Source organism: Scyliorhinus torazame, chromosome 6, assembly GCF_047496885.1.
Source record: "Scyliorhinus torazame isolate Kashiwa2021f chromosome 6, sScyTor2.1, whole genome shotgun sequence".
NCBI lineage: Eukaryota > Metazoa > Chordata > Chondrichthyes > Carcharhiniformes > Scyliorhinidae > Scyliorhinus > Scyliorhinus torazame.
In genome coordinates, this window is record NC_092712.1 from 98,626,950 (window position 1) to 98,643,441 (window position 16,492).

A 16,492-nucleotide genomic window follows, 5' to 3' on the forward strand; every position below is an offset into this window, starting at 1 on the left:
CTTGTTTCCTGCCATAGGTGGGAGGGAATAATTCCGCCCAATGAGTGCAGTCATGTCAATGAGTATGCTTGCCGGCCACTCAGGTAGTTTTACATTTTGGCAAAAGAAGAACTTGCATTTTTGCACAGCCTTTTACAACCAAAGGGTATCTTTTCTGTTGTAACATAGGGAAATTCAGCAGCTAAATTGTACGCACCAAGGTCCCAGAAAAGGCAATGAAGTAAATGGTTAGATGACCTGTTTCAATGGCGCAGCATGAAGGAAGGGCAAATACGCATTAGGTCAGACACCAGGAGAATTCCCCGGCCCAATTTTGACTGGTATCCTTTTTTTAACTTTGTCATGGGATGTGTACTGGGTATCTGCTGGTAAGACCAGCATTTACTACACATGCCCAGTTACTCCTAAGAATGGTGAGCCACCTTCTGGAACCACTGCAGTCCATGTGATGTAGGCAAGCAGTGATGTTAGGGATGGAGCTTCAGGATTTTGACCCAGTGATTATGCAGCGATACTTAAATATTTCCAAGTCAACGATGGTGTGTGGCTTGGAGGGGATTTTGCAGATTTTGGAGGGGCAGTGTTACCATGCACCTGTTGTTTACAATCATACGAATTGAGAGCAGGGGTGGGCCATTCGGCCTTTTGAGCCTGCTCCGTCATTCTATAAGATCACGGCTGATCTCATTTCAATCTTAACTTCACATTCCTGCCTACCCTGACAACCTTCACCCCATTACTTATCATAAATCTATCTACTTCTGCCTTAAAGATACTCAAAGACTCTGCTTCAAGCACATTTTGAGGAAGAGAATTCCAAAGTCACACAACCCTCTGAGAGAAAAAAAAACCCTCAATTTTATTTAAGCAGGCAACCCCTTATTTTTAAATAGCCCCGAGTTCTAGATTCTCCCACAAGAGGAAATATCCTTTCCGGATCCACCATCACGGTGGCACAGTGGTTAGCACTGCTGCCTCACAGCACCAGGGACCGAGTTCAATTCCAGCTCTGGGTAACTGTCTGTGTGAAGTTTGCACTTTCTTCCCGTGTCTGCGTGGGTTTCCTGCGGGTGCTCCGGTTTCCCACATTCCAAAGATGTTCAGGTTAGGCAGCTTAGCCATGATAAAATTGAACCTCAATGTCCAAGGATGTACAGGTTAGGTGGGGTTACAGGAATAGGGTGGGGAATGGGCCCAGGTCGGGTGCCCATTCAGAGGGTTGGTGCAGACTCAATGGGCCGAATGGTCTCCTCCGGCACTGTGGCGATTCTATGATTCTATGACTCTGCCAAGACACCTCAGGATCTTAAAGGTTTCAACCAAGTTATTTCTTATTCTTCCAAACTCCAGTGAATACAAGCTTAGCCTCTTCAGCCTTCCCTCAGGAGACAACTAGCCCATTCCGGACATTATTCTAGTAAACCTTCTCTAAACTGTTTCTAATACATTCTTTCTTGAATAAGGAGACCAATACTGTGCACAGTACTTCAGATGTGGTCTCATATGTGCATCTGATGTGTCACCTCCTTAATTTTGTATTCAATTTCCCAGCAATAAATTAAAATATTCTAATAGCTTTGATATTTAATAATAATCTTTTATTTCACAAGTATGAAGTTACTGTGAAAAGCCCCTAGTCGCCACATTCCGGCACCTGTTCGGGTAAGCCGGTACGGGAATTGAACCCGCGCTGCTGGCCTTGTTCTGCATTACAAACCAGCTGTCTAACTCACTGAGCTAAACCAGCCCATTTACTCACTCTACCTGTAAACTACCCTTTCGCAATTTATGCACCCAGATCCCTCCGTGTCGCAGAGCTCTACAATCTCCGGGCTGTATTGTGGCACAGTGATTAGCACTGCTGTCTCACAGCGCCAGGAACCCAGGATCGATTCCAAGTTCGGGAAACTGTCTGTGTAGGGTTTGCACTTTCTCCCCGTGTCCCCGGTTTCCTCCGGGTTCTCCAGTTTTCTCCCACAGTCCAAAGATGTGCAGGTTAGGTGGATTGCTCTTGCTAAATTTCCCCTCTGGTTGGGGTTGCAGGAAGAGGGCGGGGGATTGGGCCTGCATGGTGTGATCGTTCAAAGTGTCAGTGCAGACTCAATGGGCCGAATAGCCTCCTTGTGCACTGTAGGGATTCTATGATTCTCTCACCATTTAAATAATATACTTCTTTTTATATATTCTGCCAAAATGGACGTCTGAAGGTGGTCATTGTGGCATTTGTGTGGCGTAAATGCTACTGGCTACTTGTCAGCCCAAACCTGGATATTTTCCAGGTCTTGTTGCATTTGCACATGGACTGCTTCAGTATCTGAGGAGGTGTGAATGATGCAATCATCAGGGAACATCCCCACATCTGACTTTATGTTGGAAGGAAGGTAATTGATGAAGCAGCTGAAGATGATTGGGCCAAGGACACCACCCTGAGGAACTCCCACAGTGATATCCTGGGACTGAGATGACTGACCTCCAACAACCACAACCATCTTCCTTTGTGCTAGGTATGATTCCAACCAGTGGAGAGTTTTCTCCCTGATTCCCATGGTAACGGCGGCACGGTAGCACAGTGGTTAGCACTGTTTCTTCACAGTGCCAGGGTCCCAGGTTCGATTCCCAGCTTGGGTCACTATCTGTGCGGAATCTGCACGCTCTCCCCTGTCTGCTTGGGTTTCCTCCAGATGCTCCGGTCTCCTCCTACAAGTCCCGAAAGACGTGCTGTTAGGAAATTTGGACATTCTGAATTCTCCCTCAGTGTACCTGAACAGGCGCCGGAATGTGGCGATTAGGGGCTTTTCACAGTAACTTCATTGCAGTGCTCACGTAAGCCTACGTGTCACAATAAAGATTATTATTTAAATTTTTTTGAGTTCCTCCCTTCCAATTCTCAGCCATTTCTGGGATGTTACTTGTCACCTCTATAGGGATTGAGTTCCTCCCTTCCAATTCCCAGCCAATTCTGGGGTGTTACTTGTATCCTTTATAGGGAGAACTAATGCAGACACATTTTCTATGGGACCAACACTCAGTTTGTTCTCTCTTTTCCTTTGTAACTATCTATATAAACCTAAAATATCAGTCATTATATTTCGAGCTGGCTTTTTAATTTTCCCCTCCTCATTAATCCTTTAGTCATTTTATCCTGTTTTTAAAAATATTTTGTCTAATCTTTTAAAAAATATATTTTTATTGAGGGTTTTGACAATTTTTATCATAATAACGCGAACAATGACATCAACATGGTATAATAAACATTTCCCACCCATCCCAATCTTCACACACCCCAACCAGAAAACAACAATCCGGCCCTCTCCCCCTCCGCCCCCCCCTCCCTTTGGAATACTGCATCTGCTGACATTTTAATTTCCCCTGTGAAAGTCGATGAACGGCTGCCACCTTCGGGTGAACCAGACCATTGACCCTCTCAGGGCGAACTTTATCTTCTCGAGACTGAGAAACCCAGCCATGTCACTAACCCAGGCATCTACACTCGGGAGCTTCGAGTCCCTCCACATTAACAAGATTCGTCTCCGGGCTACCAGGGAGGCAAAGGCCAAGACGTCAGCCTCTTTCGCCCCCTGAACTCACGGCTCTTCCGACACTCCAAAGATCGCTACCTCCAGACTCGGCACCACCCGTGTTTTTAGCCTCGTGGACATTGCCTTAGCAAAACCCTGCCAAAACCCTCTAAGCTTCGGGCTTGCCCAAAACATGTGGACATGATTTGCTGGGCTTCCCGCGCACCTCGCACACCTGTCCTCTACCCCGAAAAACTTACTCCTAGCCACTGTCATGTGTGCCCGGTGGACTACCTTAAATTGTATCAGGCTAAGCCTGGCACATGATGAGGAGATATTAACCCTCATTAGGGCATCCGCCCATAGACCCGCCTCTATTTCTCCTCCTAGCTCGTCCTCCCACTTGCCCGGAGTTTCCTCCGCCTCTGAAAGCTCCTGGTAAATATCTGAAACCGTCCCCTCTCCCGCCCAGGTACTGGAGACTACTCTATCCTGTATCCCCTGTGACGGCAGCTGCGGAAAGCCCGGAACCTGCTTTCTAAACCCGTTCCCTGCTGGCAGTTCAAATTTATCCACCAAGGTTTTCAAGCTGGGAAAGCTCCCATCTATAACTAGATCCCCCATCCTTCTAATTCCTGTCCTTTGCCATCTCCGGAACCTACCATCTAGCCTACCCGGTACAAACCAATGATTATTATAAATCGGGGTCCAAACCAATGCTCCCTTCACTCTCTTATATCTCCTCCATTGCCCCCAGATTCTCAGAGCTGCCACCACCACCGGACTTGTGGAGTATCGGGCCGGCGAGAACGGAAGAGGTGCCGTTATCACTGCTCCCAAACTAGTGTCTTTGCATGACGCCGCCTCCACACGCTCCCACACCGACCCCTCTCCCACTACCCATTTCCTAATCATGGCTATATTAGCCGCCCAGTAGTAATTGCAGAAGTTCGGCAGCGCCAACCCACCCCCCCCCCGACTGCGCTCCAGCAACACTTTCTTCACTCGCGGGGATTTACCCGCCCACACAAAGCCCAAAATAACCTTATTCACCCGCTTGAAAAAGGCCTTTGGGATGAAGATGGGGAGGCACTGAAAGACAAACAGAAATCTGGGGAGGACCGTCATTTTCATGGTCTGTACCCTCCCCGCCAGTGATAGCGGGAGCATGTCCCACCTCTTAAAGTCCCTTTCTATTTGTTCTATGAGCCGGGATAGGTTTAACTTGTGCAGTGCCTTCCATTCCTGGGCCACCTGGATTCCCAGATACCGAAAGATCTTCCCTACCATTCTAAGCGGCAGCTCTCCCAGTCTCTACTCCTGTCCTCTTGCCTGGATTGGGAACATCTCGTTTTTCCCCATGTTCAATTTATACCCTGAAAGATTGCCAAATTCCCCCGGATTCTCATTACTTCCCCCATCCCCTCCAACGGGTTTGAAATATACAAGAGCAGGTCATCTGCGTAAAGCGAGACCTGGTGCTCCACCCGCCCACCCCCCCGAACCAGCCCTTTCCAGTTCCTAGAAGCTCTAACGCCACGGCCAATGGATGATCCTGGATATCAAATCCACTTCTTGCCTGTTCCCACATCCCTTAATTCCCTGAGAAACCAAAAATCTGCCTATCACAGGCAGGGGAAGGGAGAGACTATCTCCCTTCTCCTGTGCACAGAAAATCTAGAGGCATGGTTTTTTGCCATCACATTGGCAGAGCCTGATAGAGCCAGCAATGCGAGCTCCATAGAGATTAAGGTGCACTTCCAGATCAGCACTGAGTAGAATTTTTCCAACACCCCCCTCCCCCCCACCACCCCACACACACGCATGTAGGAACCCCCGAACTGTGTTCCCCTCAGGGTGGCACTGCCAGGGGGCAACCCGGGCATGCCCCTCTCCCCCCTGGAGAACCTTTGCACCTCTGGCAGGCTCCCCTTGACTGCTTCATGTTTTGCAATAGAGTTGTAAACCCTGCCGATGTGACGTCACATCGGTGAGGGGGACATTTTTTATGTGGTGGGGGGGTGGGGGTGGGGTGGGGGGGCATAAGGCGTGGAACCCCTTTAAGCATATTATAATTTATTAAAATGTATTTAAATTATGTTCCCATCCTTTTTGGGTGGGAACCTCATTACATCACCGCCGAGGGGCGGAGAAAATCAGAGAACGAGGTCCCTTGCCACTGCCCTTCTTGTTTCAACGGTCTGGTGAGACTTTCCACCAGCGTTGCAATTTAATCCGTGACGAATGCTGGCAGAAGTTCCTGGCGAGGGCAGCACGGTGGTGCAGTGGTGGCACTGCAGTCTCACGGCGCCGAGGTCCCAGGTTCGATCCCGGTTCTGGGTCACTGTCCGTGTGGAGTTTGCACATTCTCCCCGTGTTTGCATGGGTTTCGCCCCCACAACCCAAAGATGTGCAAGGTAAATTGTCCCTTAATTGGAAAAAATTAATTGGGTACTCTAAATTTATATTAAAAAAAAGAAGATCCTGGCGATAGTTGCTGCAGCTACTTCTGCTATTTTAAGATAACATTAGTGGATCTCAATGATCCAAACAATTGTAAGCAGAGTGGCGGAGGTTCTACAGATGTGGGTCAATTTTGGTGAAGATTACGCACATGGAATTAGGGTTGGTTATGCTCTGCTGTCGGCTGAGGATCAGGTTAAATCCTAAAAGAAGAGCAGCTGAAATATTTTGGAGGAATGCAGAGTTCTTAAGGACTTTGTGACTTGAGTTTGATGACACATAAAGGAAACCATAGCGACGTGTATGAATGACTGGTAGAAAGGGACGACATCGTACTGGACGTAACAAGAAACAAAATGGGAGGAAAACCTGGTGATTGAAATATGGTGGGGACACTGGAGCGAAGCACTGCATAGGGTCAACTCCACCTCAGCCTGACGCAGCTAAAAGTGGTACATAGAGTCCACTTAACAAGAACTCAAATGAGTAGATTCTTCCCAGAGGCGGAGGACAAATGTGAGCGGTGCCAAGGAGGCCCGGCCAACCATGCCCACATGTTCTGGTCTTGCCCCAGATTTTATGGGTACTGGACTGCCTTCTTTGAGGCAATGTCCAAAGTGGTGTGGTTGAGGGTGGAGCCATGCCCGAAAGTGGCGGTCTTCGGGGTATCAGACCAGCCAGATCTATTTATGGGAAGGAGAGCGGATGTCCTTGCCTTTGCCTCCCTGATCGCCCGCCGGAGAATCCTGTTCGGTTGGCGGTCAGCAGCACCACCCAAACCTGAAGACTGGCTGTCCGACCTCCCAGAATCTCTCCAAATGGAGAAAATCAAATTCGGCATCTGGGGGTCGGACGACGGCTTCCACAGAACGTGGGAACTGTTCATTCACCCAACTGTTCCGGGATCTGTTTGTGGCCAACGAATAAGCAGAAGAACCAAGAATCATGGGAAAGTAGCCAAGGCGTGAGGTGGAGGGAAACACCCGGGGGGAACAGCTAAACTTAAGAGAAAAGAAAGGTGAGCCACAGGAGAAAGGAGGGGGGAGGGGGCCAGAAGCGGAGGGGGGGGGGGGGGGGGGGGGGTGGACGAGAGAAGGAGGAGACAGGGAACAGTAGAGGGGAACCAGAGAGGGAGGGGAGGTGAGGGAATGAAAGCCGGAAGGAGAGCACGGGAAACGATAACAAACTTGTTTCTGCCATTTACTATGTAATTTACAGTTTTTAATCCACAATTTGCCGGTCAATTCGTATTTCCCTTATGTTGATTCTGGGTTTCAGAGTATAGTGGTTACCCAAGGTAGTATTTAGTGTTTGCTTTGTTTATGCCGTGAATAGTAAAAACTCTTTAGTGTTAAACTGTAGAATTTTGTGGCTTTATTCTTTCAGTAAAATAAGTGGGAATTTGGATTTCTTCTTTTTAAAACATATTTACTGGTCTCAACCCAGATTATATCACGACCAATAAACTAATTGGAGTTAATCTTACTTTACCGCATATTTTGATTTTATAGTACCGTATGATGAGCTGTTTTTTCTCTCTTACCTTCTGAACCTGACAGACTTTAAAATGTAGAATGACTAAACTACCCGCTTTTTCTCAGGCATCATAGCGAGCATAGTTTATTCAATCTGCAGAACTGTACGAGCTTAAAATTATTATACTTGAAGGCTGGAGACTTTTTACACCAATCCTTTCCAGCCTATAATCTGTATATCCATTCCAAAAACTCATAAATCTCTCTTCCACTTAACACTTAGTTTGCATCTAATTCAATTTTCAATTAAAAATTGTGGAATCTAAATGCAAATTGTGGAAACATTATTAATTAGGTAGAGGGGTAGTTCATTCCTTGTCAATATCTGCAGGTTACATGAGCTCTTTGACTTTGCTGTCGAAAGCAAGTCATAATAGGTCATCCTTCACACTCCACCCTGTGGCAATGTCCTCTGTGACATTTTCCTCTGTCTCTATATCTTCAAAGTGACAATTTGTTTTGAAAAATATGATTTTCAGTAGGCTTGAGAACAGGTAATATATTACTGTGCAACCTTTTATCCCGTCATCTACTGCATATGAAAAATATAAGTCCAGATTTTGCTTTGATAAAGCATGGATGCTTTTATAATACAATAACCATTGGTAATCTATTTTGGTCACCTAACCGGATTTGTAGAAAACTGATTGATAGAAAAGTACCAGCTGGCCCATCATAAGGTATTGCTGCAACTGAGCATCATGACCAATGTTCTTCACCCCATAACAGCCACATAATTTCTTGGAAATTCAAAACACCAGTTAAACAAAAAGTAGGCTTATTCGAGGGAGAAATACAATTCTGAGAAAGTCCTCCCTACCTTATTTCACCATTGTATTTATATTAGGTTACGATCTTGCTTTCCCATCCAAGTAACATAACATCTCAAATGTTTCTACAGACTATTCACCCCGGGCTTTCTTCCGGATCATTAACATAGATAGTGAAGAGAAATGGTCCTACTACTGAAGCCTGAGGAATTAGCAACTATTTCCGAACAGAACTACTTCTTTTCATAACAACCTTTTATCTACAAGAATTGAACAAGTTTGTTCCTCAATTTAGGATTTGCCCTGCCACTCAACTTTACCTTTTGTGTAAAATCCTGCCCTCACTCTGTGGCACCTTGTCAATAGATTTTTGGAAGTCTGAGGTGAAAGGATAGGGATGTGAGGACTTGAGGGCCTGACAGTCATGATTAAAACTGGGCCAAAGTTCCCGGAAATCGAAGCGGGCCTTTTAGCCTGCCTCCATTGTCACCTTGGACCTGCCTCCAGAGATGTTGGGTCCAATTCCATCCCATGCCTGCCTCCCCAGAACAAAAATATGGTGGGTGGGGAGACTCCCTTAACAGAGATGGGTTAGAGGTGTTGGGAACTTTCCTGTCTCACACTTCCCATTTCCCACATAGAAATTCAGACAGGGTGCACAGAGAAAGGGTGCACACCGGGGGCAGTAGCATGGTTGGGTGACCTGTACGACTTCCTGCGGTTAGAGAAGATAAAGTATGAGTTAAGGGGCTCAGCAGGGGAGTTTGAGAAAAGGTGGAGGAAAATCTGTACAAACTGCATAGTTGATTGTTGGGAGGAATGTTTCCCGGGGTGTATATTTGCTGTAACTACTGTGATACACGTTTGAATAAAATGCGTTTAAAAAAAAGAAATTCAGCCCAATATGTCACTCAACTACCTAAGAAGGGTAAGAAAAATAAAGTAGACAATTATAGACAGATTGATTTCATGGCAGTTGTGGGGCAGTTACTGGTGCTCATCATTAAAGCGACTGTTGGGAAAATCTGAACTGATCAGAGAGTCAGCATGGGTTTGGAAAGGGAAGCTTTACTTGGAACACTGTGGCGTAGGAACATGAATGAACCATTTAGCCTTTCAACTGAGAATGGGGACGAGAAACATATCAGGCATAGTCGAATGGCAGAGGGTGGCACTGCTGCCTACGACGCTGAGGTCAAGGGGCCAGGATCGTACCCAGGTCACTGTCTGTGTGGAATTTGCACATTCTCCCCGTGTCTATGTGGATATCACCCCCACACCCCAAAGATGTGCAGGTTAGGTGGAGTGGCCATATTAACTTTCCTCTTAATTGGACTAAAAATAAATTGGGTACTCTAAATTTATTTTTAAAAATGATCGAATGGTAGAGCAGACCAGATGGGCCGAATGGCCTAATTCTGCTTCTGTATTATATGGTAATTAGAACATAGAACATACAGTGCAGAAGGAGGCCATTCGGCATACCGAGTCTGCACCGACCCTCTTAAGCTCTCACTTCCACCCTATCCCCATAACCCAATAACGCCTCCTAACCTGTCACTAAGGGCAATTTAGCATGGCCAATCCACCTAAGCTGCACGTCTTTGGACTGTGGGAGGAAACCGGAGCACCCCCACGCAGACACGGGGAGAACGTGCAAACTCCGCACAGATAGTGACCCAGTGGGGAAATCGAACCTGGGACCCTGCGCAGTGAAGCCACAGTGCGATCCACTTGTGCTGCTGTGCTGCCTTAAAGACCGTGCGGTCTTCTGGTCTAACTCTGTTCCACTATTCAACTGTATTATGGCTGACCTGCAGCTAACTCCATATACCTGCTTTTGCCCAGCATCCCTAATGTCTTTGGTTAGCATAAATCAATCTTAATTTTAAAGTTAACAATTGATCTAGCATCAATTACCATTTGGGGAAAAGAGTTTCAAATTTCCAGCAACATTTGCAGAAAGAGCAGTTTCCTAATTTCACTCTGGAGCTGTCTGGTACGAATGTTTGGACCACAGCACCCAGTCTTCGATACTTTAACCAGCATTTAATGACCAAGAAGCCAGCAGTATGAAGCACAAAGGATTTATTTAACATAACATAAAGTCTTCCCATAGCAGCAACTATTTACCCTTTACAGTCCCCTTTGGGACAACCAACATGCCGGTCCCTCCTCGGGCCGGCATTTATGCTTGACCTTATGAGCTTTTGCCTGCGCTGCACCTGGGTCGGGTGGTGTGTAAAGGTTGGTAGATCACCTTTGTCTAGATGATCACCGGAGGTCTATTGCCGGAATCACGGCCCCGGACATGGCATCATCCGTCTGCATGTGCGCCTCAGGGTCTATTTCTGAGCCGGAAACTCTTCATCCTGATGGTCTGGGTGTTGGGCCATGGTTAAAAAGTGATTCCTGATTAGGTGGAGGTATCGGCATCTCTGGTCGGGTGCCCTCTAGAGCAGGTTCGCACTCCTTTAGGTTATCCACATGTTTATGTAGGGTCTTCCCTTGAACCTTAACCTTTTATGAGATGGGCCCGGTCTTCTCCACTATGACCCTTGGGAGCCAGAGTGCACCATCACTGAAATTGCGGGCATAAACCGTGGCTCCTGGTTGAAAATCCCGCCCTGGTGTCCTGTGGTCATGATACCTTCATTGAGAGCCCTGCTGCAGCTCTATTTTCCTGCCCAGGTTTGAGAAAGTTAGGCTTAATCGGGTTCTGAGGCGTCGGCCCATTAGCAGCCCCACTGATGTAACATGTGGCATATTCTGATAGTTAAAAAGGCATCTTGCCAGTCAACGTGTCCAGGGAGCCCCCGGTCTGCATCTGCATAGCTCTCTTAAATGTCTGGACTGCCTATTCGGCCAGGCCATTAGATGACGGGTGATATGGGGCGGTTCGGATATGTCTGATTCTGTTCATCCATTTGAATGTGAAATATTCATGGCTTGTGAACGGTATCCCTTTGTTGGTGACCAGGACTTCAGGAATCCCGTGAGTACTGAATGTGCACCTTAGTTTCTCAGTGGTGGCCCTTGATGTGGTGGAGACCACATTATATATGCGAGCCATTTGGAATGGGCGTCCACAAGGATAAGAAACATGGACCCCATAAAATGCCTGGTGAAATCAGCATGTCATCTTATCCAGGAGTGCCCTGGCCATTCCCAGGGGTGGATGGAGGCTGAAGGTGGGAGTTGTTGGTGCTCCTGACATGCTAGGCGACTACGCACAACTTGCTCAATGTCCCCATTGATTCCAGGCCACCAGACATAGCCAGCGTCTTCATTCTTGAAGCTCCCGGGTGACCATTGTGTAAGCCCTTCAGGATCAATTACTGGTCCGGCAGTGGGATGACCACGCGAGCTCACCACATGAGGATGACATCCTCAACACTCAATTCCTGTTGCTTTTGGCAATAGGGCTGTGAGGCTGCTGAGGGGAGTCTCCTGTAATCCGCCATATAACAAAATGTGGCGGAGCTTTGCCAATTTGGGGTCTTTCTGCATCCATGCATGTATCTGTAAGGCCATCACCGGCAGAAAGTTCAAAGTCACCACGATTTCATCTGCCATTGGGCAATGCTGAAAAGTATACTCATGCTGTGAGCAAGAGTGCCCAGTGCTAAATTTGAGCCGAGGCTTTGGGGGAATCTCCTTGTTCTCCTTAAAGAGGCTCAGCAGAGGCTTGTGGTCGGTGATTATGAAGAACTGTCGCCCATAAACATACTGAGGACATTTTGTTACAGCGAACATCACCGGCAAGCCTTCTTTTTCAATTTGGACATATCGCCACTCCGTGTCTGCCAGAGTTCTGAATGCGAATGCTATGGGATGCTCCATGCCATCGTCCCATCTATGGGACAGTACCACCCTGACCCCATAGGGGAAGGCATTGCAAGTGAGGACAAGCAGCCAAGATGGGTCAGAGTGGGTGAGTAGTTGGGAAGATGACAACCTCCTCTTCACACCAGCAAATGCCGCATCCTGTGGACTACCCCAAATCGACTTTTGTTTCTTCTTTAACTTGATGTGCATGGGTGCAAACAGAGTGGCCATGTTCAGTATACATTTTCCGTAGTAATTTATGAGGCCTAAAAATTATCCTAGTTTTGTGGCATTCCATTCCTTGGAGTCAAGGCCCCTTTTATGGCCTGAACCTTCTCCTCCACAGGGTCGAGGCCATCTTTGTCCACCCCGTACCCAAAGTACATCAGTTTTCGCCCTAAAATGTATTTGCTTCTTTTCAGGTAGGAGCCAACCTGGGAGAAGCATCTGAGGACCTCCTCTATGTTCTCCACATGCTCCTTGTTGATGGTCCCCATAAATGAACACATCATCCAAATACACCTCGGATAGTCCCTGAAGTATATCTTCCATCACCCTTTGAAAGATTGCATATGCTGAAGAGACCCCAAATGGCAGGTGGATGCTCTTGAATAGTCCCATGTGTGTCTGTTTATAGTCACATAATTTCGAGATGCAAAGTCCAGTTCTAACTGCAGATATGTGTGGCTCATATCGAGTTTTGTAAACAAGCACCATCCAACCATGTTTCACATATAAGTCCTCTAACCTAGACAAAGGGCAATGGTCTAGGATGCCCTGCCCACAGTTAGTTTGTAATTCTCAGAGATGCAGACAGACTTGCCTGGCTTCATCACCGGTACTATGGGTGTGGCACACTCTGCAAATCGCACTGGGCATATGATGCCCAGATCTTCCAGGTGCCGGAACTCTACATCTACCTTAGTGAGCAAGGCATGGCTGTGCCCTAAAATATCTGGGCTAAGCCTCTGGGTCCACATAGATGCATGACTTGGCTCCCTTTATCCTGCCCAGACCCTCCAGGAACACCTCAGTATATTTGTTGAGGACCTCATACAGGTTTCCAGTGCCCATCTGGAAAGTCTGCTGCTAATTGAAGCGGACGACTTGTAACCAATCACTCCCCAGCAGGTTAGGTCCTTGTCCTTACACCACGACCAATGGTTGCCCGACAATTTGCTGTCCATGGGTTACTGGGGTTGTGGCGGTTCCTACGATGCTCAGTTGGATCACCCAGGATTAGTGGCAAGATTCCTGTGCTGAATCAGCAGAAAGTCTGCTGACCAATGATGGAGACATCAGCTTCTGTGTCCATCTCCATGATCAGGGGGTGTACATTCACCTGCAGTGTGACCTGAATTGGCACCACCTTGGGTTTGAGATGCAGTTTAGCTGCATTAAGTTGTCTTCCTCGGGTGGCGCCGTGTGCGAGACCCTGGTCCTCAGCGATCTTATCGCCTGCCCAGAGTGGTGCTCTCTCTGCCGATTCTGGAGGCCCTGATCACCGTGTTTTCTATGCCCACATTCCTGGCAAAGCTGTCAGAATTCCCCTTTGTTCCCGCTGGTCTGTGGCGGTTTCAGAGTGCTGAGCCCGATTGCGGTATTGTACCTTCGGTTGCCACTTTGGAGGTGACCTGGCCATTCGGGCACTGCTGTGGGATATTGCTGAAGTCCAGTATGGAGGTCTAGTAATACAATGGACACCATAGCCATGGAATCTTGAAGTTCCTGTGCTCTTTCTTTGTGTTTTCATGGGACATTGCTAGCTCAATGGCCCACTTATATCCAATGTAGGACACCAGCAGCTTCCCTTGCGTGAACATGTTGTTGATTCCATACTCAAGCATATCCCTCAACATTTCAGATACGGATGGCCTGAACTCGCAGTGCTCCACCAGCCATCAGAGATGGGTCAAGAAATCAGTCACTGACTTCCCTGGAGTTCGTACAGCCCTGTTGAACCAGTACCGTTGAAAAATAACTGATGATTTTAGGTCATAATGGTTAGACACCAGTGCAACAAACCCCTCAAATGATTTGGAATCCGGAGCAGCTGGATATGTAAGGCTCTTTATAATACCAAAGGTTGGGGCCCCGCAAGCAGTCGGGAGGATTGCCTTTTGCTGTTCTCCCAAAATGCCATTGGCCTGAAAAAGGTACCTCATATGTTCCGCGTACTGAGCCCAATCTTCCAGGCCTGCGTCAAAGGCTTCCAGTTGACCAAAAAGTGGCATTTTTGAAACCTAGTTCCAAACGCTGCTTCATTGCAGTCTTCCGCAGCAGCTGGGGTGTCCTGAAGTAGAGTCCAGATTTTCCTTTTTCCTCATCGCCAGTTTAATGATGATATGAAGCACAAAAGATTTATTTAACGTAACATTAATTCTGTCCACAGCAATAACTACGTACATCTCATAGTCACCGTTGGGACAACCAATGTGCTGGTTCCTGCTCGGGACAGCTTCTATGCTCGATCTTACGAGCCCCAGCTGAGTGGACCTCTGCCCACTACTGGTGTAACTTGCTTTCCATGAGCCCCATGGGGAGATCCATTACAGCTTCCCCGTAGGCCTCTTGGAGGTTAGTTCACACAGCACAAATAGTTTTGTTCTATCTACCCTAATTGTTCCCCTTAATATCTTGAAAAGTTTGATCAAATCACCCTTTAACTTTCTAAATTCCAAGAAATGCAACTCTAGTTTGTATACTCTCTGCTTCAATTTAATCTTCAGAGTCCAGGTAACTTTCTTGTAAACCTTTGCTGTACTTACACCAAAGCCAATACATAATTTCTAACATGCATTACCCAGAACTGCTCACAGTACTCCAAGTGCGGTCTAACTGCACAACTTCCTACAACTGCTTGTATTCTCGTCTCAAAAAGATATAAAGGCCAGCATTCCATCAGCTTTTTGATTACTTTCAATTCCTGGTTATGAGCTACCTACCTGGATGCCTGTGTTTATTTGGATCCCCGCTGTTTCTAACTTTCCATCATTTAGAATGTAGCATGTTCTATACTTTCAGGTCTAAAGCAGATGAGCTCACATCTGCCTATGTTGAAACTCATTTACCACAGTTTCCCCCATTCACTTAGGGCGGGATTTTCCGACCACTCTGTCTATTTCGGCGGTGGAGGTGGCCCGCCAGTAGGCGGGCCCGCTGTTTCCAATGGGATTTCCTAGTGACCGAGCCCTTCGTCGCCAGGAAACCCATGCGCTGGCGTGGGATTGGAATTTTCCACCGATGTGAACAGCCACAATTCCCGCCCTGAATCTATCAATGTCTCTTTGTGATGTTACACTTCTATCTGCAGTACTTACAAATCAGCTTATCTCGTGTTTTGGGAAAATGTGGAGGTTTAGGTTTCTAATCCATCATCTAAGTCATTAATTAAATACAGTGAATAGTTCAGCACCCACCACGGATCCGTGAGTGACACCACAAAGGCACATTTGAAGAGTTAAAGTACCTCCTCTCTCTCTCTCCTGTCATTCATCCATTTTCCGAACCAAGTCAACAATCTGCCTTCAATGCTCTGCATTTCATCTTCAGCTAATAGTCTCCTCTGAGGAACTTTATTAACAACTTCATACATAACATTCATAGACAATCCCATGTCATTACTTCAGTCACTTCTTCAAAAGAAATTCAGTTGGAATCATCAGGCACATCCTATCTTTACAAATTCATGCTGGATTCTTGCAGTAAACAGTGAAGAAAATAGTGATGGACTCCGATGTCAGGCTACTGGAATGGGAGATCATACGGCAGCTGAACTTCAACAAAGAAATGTGTGGGATGGGACAAATGGGGAGAGACTATGCAGGGCTAAATAGTGCAATTCTATTCTTACTGAAAACAGAGACATACTATCAAAGCTTTACATCTTGCACTCATCAGAACAACTACGCAAGATAAATGTCCCAATGACTGATGAATTGTATCAAACAGCATATACCTTTAGCTGCTCACAATAGGCAAAGTACTAACCGTATCCAACCAGCCAGTTTGCAAAACTCAAATCCTGGGCAGGATTCTCTCAGCCCAGGGCCAGGCCGGAGAATCCCCACGACGGGCGCGAATCGCGCCACGCCGCCCTGACGCCGGCCCGCGATTCTGCGCAGAGCGCAGAATCGCTGCCATTGGCGCCGGTGTGTTTGGCGCGGCGCCGGCCGGGGGCCGCTCTACGAGCCGGCCCGCTGATTCTCAGCCCGGGATGGGGGGCTGTCATAAAAACGCCCAGTCCCGCCGGCGCCGTCCACACCTGCTCTCAGCCGGCGGAACCTAGGCGTGGAAGGGTCAGGGGGTCGGCCTGTGGGGGGGGTGGGGTGGGGGGGGGGGGGGGGACCGGACGGTCCGACCCTGGGGGTGGGGGGCT

General features: G+C 47.4%; 1 protein-coding gene across 3 annotated transcripts in view; it reads right to left on the bottom strand.

Annotated features, from left to right (window-relative positions):
- Positions 1-16,492, bottom strand: part of LOC140424910 (plexin domain-containing protein 2-like) — a 557,096-nt gene that overhangs the window by 141,306 nt on the left and 399,298 nt on the right. The gene's annotated exons all lie outside the window — the stretch shown is intronic.